This window comes from Parasteatoda tepidariorum, chromosome 2 (assembly GCF_982258835.1).
Source record: "Parasteatoda tepidariorum strain Cologne lab strain chromosome 2, Ptep-v5.0, whole genome shotgun sequence".
Classification (NCBI taxonomy): domain Eukaryota; kingdom Metazoa; phylum Arthropoda; class Arachnida; order Araneae; family Theridiidae; genus Parasteatoda; species Parasteatoda tepidariorum.
In genome coordinates this window covers 79,598,623-79,608,124 of record NC_141756.1, presented here as the reverse complement: position 1 = coordinate 79,608,124, position 9,502 = coordinate 79,598,623, and positions in this window count along the sequence as shown.

Genomic DNA, 9,502 nt, shown 5'->3' with positions numbered 1-9,502 from the left:
ATTCATCAAGTAAATTTATCTAGGATTTTTCCAGTTTTACAATGGTTGTTAACGTAGCACTTTTAAGAATTGTAAAGGTTAAATTGTATCATTTATTTAAATTTTAATAAAAATGTAAGGGATAATGTAAATGATAAAAATGCGCGTGATCTGTAGCGTCAACTACAATTGCCAGCTGGATTTTTGAACTTGCAAATTCACGATACGGAAATATTCCCGAATTTAAGAGCATATCCGCTTGACATACATAAAAGAACTTTAAAAATAGTTCGTTTTAAATTCTAAATCTGTAAATCGCATAATTCATTGCAAAGCAAATCTTTTTTCAAGTTTAATTATTTAGGGTTACTATTCAGATAGTTTGAATTACTCAGATTTACAAGATTTTTTACCTTGTCTAACTCAGGGCTGTGGAGTTGATCTCGAAGACAAGTTTTCAGGGTATCAACTGTAATTGATATAAAAATAGTTTTGTACTTAAAAGCAAAATTAATGGAGAAATGGAACTAATTTGTTAAGGATAAACGTAAAAAAAACACCAATATTTATTATTGATGCCAATGATAATAAGTTTTGGTTACAGTTTGTAATTGAAGTAAAATATTAAGCAATGTACTAAATGACGAAATTAATGGGGAAATATTACTAACTTGTTTACGAGAGGGTAAAAAATCGACAAACTATTATTGACGTCATTGAATCTTAATTAATTTTGGTAATGGGTACTTATTGAAATAAAAGTAAGCTATGAACTAAAAAACAAAATTAATGAAGAAAATGTACTTATTCGTTAAAGGGAGTGGTAAAAAGTGGACATACTATTAACGACACCAATAATGCCTAATTTCGGTAATAGGCACTGCTGGAATAGTGCAGTTTTAATAGGTACCAATTGTACTCTTATATACGTACAAAGTATTTTATGAGCAGATTTGACACCGATTACAGCTGCACCAATGCTGCATATTTTTTAGAAATATTTCGAACAGCCCCCCGAAGATTTAAGTCGTGGAAAAAGTAGCTTGATTGTGATAAGTTTTAAATACCACGTGATGCCTCGTGCAATAGCATTATGCCAGATGGTACTGAATATCTTTATTTTGGTGAGATGAGCTACTAAATACGTGTTTTGCTTAATCTAATAACTTAAAACCATCCAAAAGGGCAACAAATAATAATAAATAAAATAAGACGTTGGAATTATTTATGCTTTATTATTTCTATCAGTATTTGTCTTACAGTCTTAAGCACGATTTTAGATTGTTGTCCAGTACTGATTTACTGATGCTTATTTTCTAGTTTTTCTTCCCGCATGAAGGACGGGGTATCCAGTTAGTATAGTATGAACGTAATTATTATAGAATTATTACCAAGAAGAAACATTTCATACAAATTTTTGTTTTTTATCAGCAGCATTTATTTATTTATTTCCATAGTCATCATAAAGACGATAATAAATTTCGCTTTGTATCAGATCTTAGTAAGTGTTAAACATTATACTGCACGTATAATACGAATTGAAGTCATAACCAATAATGTCCCAAAGATGATGCATTTATGGTGAAATTAATGCTGAGGAATACATTTGTTCTCTCGTTAAATTTTTTTCGGTGCTGTTTCCAATATTTTGAAAATAGTGAAAAAAGCCATAATCATTTTACTCCACATATGATACGAAGTGAGAAACAATAATATCCTTAAGATGATAGAGTTAATATGTAGTTAATACGGATAAACACATTTGTTCCCTTGTTAAACTTTTTTTTCGGTGCAGAAATTATATACAGTCGGGCTTCTATTTTACGAACTTCCATTTTGCAGATTTCTCTGTTTCGCGATTTTTTTCGAGGAACCGAGAACATTTTTGAAATTTTTTTTCATAAAGTAACTTCCACAGAGCGAAGTAAATTTTCTATTTAACGAACTTTCTTTAAGATCCACTTTCCCTATTTCCCAAAATATTTCGGAGCATTTCAAACTTGTTAGCGTATTTTAAGGGGGAAATGACCTTGAATTGATTTTCGGAGCCATTTAACTTTTAGAGAAAGAAGAAAAATCCCTTTCCGTTTTTGTTTGCATTTCAAACTGAAAATTCAGATAAAATTTTCGGATTTTATCAGTGGCAATTAAATTTAAGAACGCATGTGGTACGTTTAAAATTACTTTTATAAAAAATACAGCTATAATTTTACACATAAATTTAGTTTTTTTTTTTTTTTTTTTTTTTTTTTTTTTTTTTTTTTTTAAGTTTAAAATGTATGTAGCATGATAGTGTAACACGGGATCATGTTTTGCTCTATTCTTACTTTCCATGCAGATTTCTTCTATGATTAAGATTTACAAAATAAATTATAGATACTAGTTTACAAGATAAAAGTGTATCAATAGCTATTTTAATCATGTCTAGTGTTTATGAATTTGTAACCTGTTTTGTGTTGTTTAAGTATTTCAAAAGGAGATTTTCTATTAAACGAATTTTCGTCAAAAAGAACTTATTCTCGAGATTTAGCGACTTCGTTAAATAGGGATCCGACATGTGGTTACTGCGCATGAATACATTTATTCTCGCGTGAAACTTTTTTTAGGTGCAGTTTTCAGCAATATTTTATGTCTGGTGCAAAAAAAAAAAAAAAAAAAAAAAAAAAATTAAAAGCATTATACTCTATAAATAATCCGAAGTAATAATAATCAATAATATCCCTAGCATATTGCCGTTATAACGTAGTCAATCCGGATGAATTTGTTCCCTGGTGAAATCTTTTTTTCTGTGCGATTTTCAGTATTTTATGTCTGGTGCAAAAAACATCCTGCATACAAAGAAAGCAGATTTAGAACTGCGAAGAGTTGTTTAATCTTCATTCTAAAGGGAAATGTTCACTCTTTTACACTTGGATAAACAAAATAATGTTCTAATAAGCTGCGGTTGTTTATATTCTTTTTCTTAAATGTTATTTTAAAGGTAAAACTAAACAATTTTATCCTCCCCCGTATCTTAGAAAGGTTGAAAAGGTAACTTTATTTCCTGATTATAATGATGGAAAAAAAAAAGAAACTTCGGCTTTTTTGTAAACTTATTTTATCAACGCGGATATTTCCTTCTGCTATGTTCACTATACACCGTACTTCCCTACTTTTGTTATTCGATGTGCGAGGGGCACAAAAAAAGGAAAGTGTTCGATTCTTAACCATAACTCCAACTCTCTTCATCTACGCATGTATAAAAAGTTAAAAAAGAAACGAAGAATAAGATGAGAGGGAGGGGGGACCAGTGAAAAATAGGGATGAATATATCATAACGGGGCATAGCAACGCATCCACGATGCAGCGTAATCCATCCATCGCATGTCGTAGCACACGTTTGGAGTACGCGTACACCGCATGACTTTATGAAAGTGGTTGCGTTATGCAGACAAAAAAAAAGGATAATAAAAAAAAGGGGGGCAGAGGAGGAAAAACATCCCAGGCATAGTCAATACCCTCTTTTGGATTGAGGGGGTTAAGGAATACCCTCTCCCCCCACCTACATATCAAGAAGTAAAAACACAAAGGGACCCCTTCCCCCTTTTTCTCTTTGTGCCATTGAAAGCGTCTGGGGCTCTACCACCGCTTTGTCCTTGTGCCCAGTAAATGGCCCCCACTGCACCGATCTCCTCCCCCGCGCCCCTTATAACGGGCCCCGTCCTGTAGGGAGGGGGTGGAGAGATAAATGAACAGAAAACCCAAACCGAAACCCTCTGCTCTGCAGCGCTCTTCTATGTGTATTGGGGAGAAAACATTCTACTGGGACCATTGTGTTGTTCCGTGTAGTTCTGTAAAGTTGTTCCAATTTTTATTTTCATTTCGTTTTTCATTTCATATACAGTTTATTTTGTTTTCTAATGGGAGGGAGCGCAATTTTATGTAATTTAAAACTAAATAAGTTGATAAAATTTAATTTCAGTTATTGCGAGTTGGTGTATCTTTACTGTCGGTTGCGAGGTCGTATCGTGGGGATATGAAAACCAGTTCCTAGAGCTTCCATAATTTTTTTTTCTTCCAAAATTTATAATGTTTTATATTGCTATTACTTCTTCTGTAAATGTTCGGAATCTTAATGAAAATTTTTTGAGTGAAAGATAAAGTCTATCACCACTTTTTACTTTTTAGGATGCAACTCGCATCCTCTTTGTAAAAAAGCATTTATATGTATTTAGATATGCACCGTAAAACATATTGGCTGGCAAATAATTCAAAATAAGGAACGCAACTATCTAAAAAGTGAAAATCAACTTATTCTTTGATGGAAATATTTTTATCAATGTAAGATACAATGTACCAGAATAATTAAAGATGCATTTAGTACATAGCCGTAGTTCTGAAGTACTAATAAAATCACACTTGCATTCCGAGATAGTGTAGAAAGTTCGAGATAGTTTTTTTAAAGCATAATTTGTCCTGAATCATCTTTAAAAAAGAATGATTCATTCACAGTTTTTGTTACAAATAATAACACAGTATCTTGAATTTGGTGAGACTGAAATAATTTGAAAGCTCTGCAGTAAAATGCTCGCAAGACAGTTGATAAGACAAAACTTATTCCAAATATAAAATTTTTTCATCAAACTCTTTCTTAGTATTTTTCCTAGATAGGTTTTTTCCCACATTTCCACTAGCCAACATCTTTTTCATCCAGAAACATCTTTTCCCCAACACTCGGAACTCGAAGTGTTTTTCACAAAAAAACGCTCTCTTAGTAAATTTGAAAAATGTTGCTTTAATTAAAAACTTTTATTCCACTGTCATTCATTTTAATTGGTCTTGTTAAAAGTTGAATTTATCCATAAGGGATGAAAAAACTTTTTTTATAATAAATGTTAATGAAAAAGTAATTAGCAAGGTGATTTCAATTTTTCCCCTACAACTGATAGAACGCATCCTAAATCATTGTTAGCGAAAAATGCAAATTAATAAATATTATCTCAAAATATCAGTGGCTTAATTATTGCAATAAATTTTATGAAGAACAATGCAATTTTTCAAGATTAATAAATTAGCATATACAATTATAGCATATTTCTTACACGCGTATGGGATATCGGTGTCCCTCTCATACATTTTTTCTGACCCTCTAATTACAAGCAAAAAATATATATTAGGATTTTTTAGTTATGTAAGATAGTCCAATAGTAACTAAAACAATATGTGTCAAGGGTGCACAACCTGCTGCCCATAGACTGTTGATATGCTGCCCGTAAGAACTTTTGAGCACAATGAAAGAAAATATATTGTTTTGAAAAGTAAAAAAAATTTGAAAATTTTAAATCGCACATTTGAGTTATCACTTTCTGATGCGCTCAATTTGCGCAGATTTTATCATAAATCTACTTTTTTTCCCGATCGTTTTTTCAACGATTATTACAAAATTCTGCATAATTTTAAAATACTCAATATTTTTAATAGAATATCACGATACGCGAAATAAAAATTTTGTAATCGCTTTTTGACTCTCTCTATTGTTGCGGATTTCATCATATATTTAAGTGATGCTTCGATTTTTTTTAATTTTTTTTTTTTTTTTTTAGCGTTTATAACTAGCAATGGGGTTTTTAAAATCACATGATATTTGTTACGGTATTATATCCACGCATTTAATTCATTACTTTCTGAACTGTTTCAGTTGTGCCGATTTTATGGAAAATCCAAATTATTTTTCAATTGTTTTTTACGGCAGTTTCTACCGTGGTTTTAAAAATTCCGATTTTTGTTACGAAATGCGATTTTTATATCATGCATTTAAATAATTACTTATAAACGCTCTTTATTCGTGCTGTTTTCATCATAAATCAAGGCTATTAATTTTTTTGTTGTTGCTATTATTGCAATGTTTTTTTTCGCGTGAATTTGACGATCAAGTTATTTTAAATATACGTAATGTAGTTACGACACGTAGTTACGAAGTTATTAATCGACCATTCAAGTAATAATTTTTTGATACAATTAATTTGTGTATATTTCACTGTAAATATAAGTTATTTTTCCGTCGTTTTTTTTTGGCAGTTAGCGACAAGCATTTGCACCTGGTACTTATTTTTAATACAATGTTATTATAACGAGAAAAATTAGAAAAGTAGATAGTTTTTAAACTGCTCACTGTTTGTAATTTTGTTTTAAAATTTTTGTAGCATAGGGAATTTTTTAGAAAGAAAACTTTTCTTATTTAAAATTCATAAAACCTCTAGAAATTCAAGAAATCGAAATGATATCTGAAGTATAATACCTAATAAATATAGCATCTTCTAAAATGATTTTGTTTTAACTTTAAGTTTTTTTAAAACCTGATAAATTGTTTTTGGTTAAAATATTTAATTCGACTTTATATTACTGATTTGAACACGTCTGTACTTTTTTTTTTCTTCCTGGAGCATTCTTCTTCAAGCGAAAAAATTTGGAAAAAGAATATTTTTTTCAAATTGTTCTTGAATTGAATTTTGAATATGTTCGATTGAAAGCATTTCCTCTTCCTACAATACAAAAATAAGTATACTGATAAAAAAAATTCAGCTTGTAGATCACTAATGTTTACTTAAAGATTATCATATTTGCCGCCAACAAGACTAAACATACATACGGCCCATCGTTAGTCAACTTGCTGCGCAAGTGGTCCTTCACTGCAAAAGATTGTGCACCCCTATAGTTATATTATCGGAATTATTATTTGTACAATAATATAACGTCCGAAAATTATTATTTGTACAATAATATAAAGTTGGAAAATAGTACTTCGAAAAATATTAAAAAACGTATCAGTAATTGATTTCACAAATAACTGTTTCACTTAGATCTAAATAACAGAAAATTTAAAGAAATTATTGTTTGGAAGTGAGCCGTGTTTGGAAGATATTTTCCTTCAGCACAGAAAAAGGCACTGTTGTTTTAAGATTTATTTCATGACCATAAATTAATATAATGCTAAATATAGTGTTTTTTACTTTTTTTAAATCTAAATTAGAAAAAATGTTATTAATAAAAATTCAGATGTCAGAGCGATTTAAAGTACAAGCTAATTAAAAAGGCTAAGAAGAAAAAAAAGTGTGTAGAATAAATTAAAAAGATGCTACAAATTCTAAAAAATTTCAAATTTACGTTTTAAGAATGTATTATCATTATATAATTAAGAATATATTATTAGACTTCCATAGAAAAAATAATCCAGCTATTCGTTTAAAAAAAAAAAAAAAAAAAAAAAAAAAAAAAAAAAAAAAAAAAAGCTTGATTGGTAATAATTTTTATCAAAATGAAAGATATATTTCATTTCAGAAAACAAATAACGAGACTTCAAAACTTTCTAACAAAATTTTGAATGGTACTTCTTAAAAGATATTTTTATGCAATATAAAAATGTCGGAATTATTCCCGCTCATGTAACACACGGTGAAGGTTAAAATACATTTTTTATTCTTCCTTTGTTATTGTCCTTACTGAAAAGTTTCGTAACTGTGTATCTGTACGAAGTTGTGAAACGCCTTGATCATAAAATAATGAGGAATATAACTTTCCGATCAGACAAGCACGTGGAAAGAAAAAGAAATTGTGAGAGGAAAAAAAATACGTATGATTTGTAAACAAAGAATAACATTTCCACCCGAACCCCCCTTTTTTTCATGGATGGATACAAACCGTTGCCAGGCAACGGGGATGAAAATAGTATTTATGTATCTACTCTGACCCCACGCAACGGAGAGGGAGACTGCTTGGCAATATTCCGAAATTCAACAGGAATAGAAAATTCAGACAGAGGCACTTGGCGACAACGACCGCAGCCTTCACTTGGCGTTTTAACGCCTAGTTTAATTTTAAATAAAATATGTGTCAAAGTTTAAAAAAAAGTACTTTTTAAAAAATTGCAGTATAAAATAAAGTGTATTTAAAATTAACAATATAATTTATCTCCTAACTACATTGCATGTATCTTTTACCTTTGAATACATATATATGTCATTTTTTTTGTTACTATTGTTAGAGCAACAGATTATTTTTAATATTATATTTCAAGTTTGTGAATATTCATTCATATTTCAGGCTAGTAATAGTAATAAAAACATTAAAAATAATCATTGAAAACTTTTCAAAAAGTGATTCATTTTATTAAATGTGTAAAAATAGACTGACTCCTGTATTAAAGCGATATTAAAATTACATTTGCCAATTTCTTTTTCTCGTTAACATTAAATTCTTATCTACTATTATTATAAATTTAATTTATGCATAAAGTGACCGTAAAAACACAAATATGTGCTTGAAATACAAAATATGAATCCCTTATTCTTAAAATACTCCTGAAAATTAAAAAAAAAATATTACAACTAAACAAAACTTGATATTTAACAAAAATTTTAAATTATATTACTTATGTTATTATGTATTTTCTCTCTTATCCCTAAAATGATTTATTTGATGAAATGGAAAGCTTAATTCTTTTACGCATTCATTGACAAAAGATGGAGCAAAAAAAAAAACAACAACAAAAAATCAAAACTGGTATTAAACGTAAGATAATGAAAAAAAATCTCTCTACTAGGAATAGGAGATACCACAAATTTGAAAAATAAATTTAAAACCCTAATTTCGTAAACATTAAAACTTTGTAATAATGACTATACCTATTGAATATACTTATAAACATACATTAACTAAGTTAAAAGATGGGTGAGAATAATATAATATCAGCATCCCAGGGAGAATATAAAATTTCATTTAGCTGGGTCATTCCAAAAAGAAAAAATATATATATATCTGATGAAATAAAAAAGAATTATTTGAGTTCTTTTTTTTTTTAAATATCTGAGATTCATTAAATGAATAAATAGAAAAATAAAATATACTAATAGAAAACCCATTAAAAAATACCACACAAATCAAAAGATTTTCAAGGCTTTTTACATAAATAGGTTAAAAAATGAGCGATTAAACTTATTTATGACAGGATTATAAAAAAAAAAACATAAATACTAATTACTTAATAAATACAAATGTTTGCCACTAGTACAGATTGGCTCAATTAAAAAATAAATATTGCGAATGGAAATGTAGTTCTAATTCTTTCTGGATGGCGCAATTTTACAATTAAGAACTATTTGAAAGCCGTTTCTATACATCGTAATGAGTTTTTTTTATTTATATAAATAAAAAAACATGCATTAATTGATTGCCGAGAGGAAAACATAACTATCTCAAAATATAAAAATATTTATTTTCTTTAATTACTAGTTTCATAAAATTACAGGGATGATTTATTAGTAATGAAAACAAATAATGTAATTACTCAGTGTGGTTATTTTTTAATACATTAAATTGCTTCTCTTTTAATGCATATCTCAAGAAAAAATAACATAGCTCAAGTATTTAATATTAAAAAACTTATCTCAAGTATTTAACTTTAAGGGGATTTTTTTTTTTTTTCAGAACAATTATTTAAAAAAAATCGTTTGAAAGATAATCTATAAAGGAATTTTTGTTGTGTACA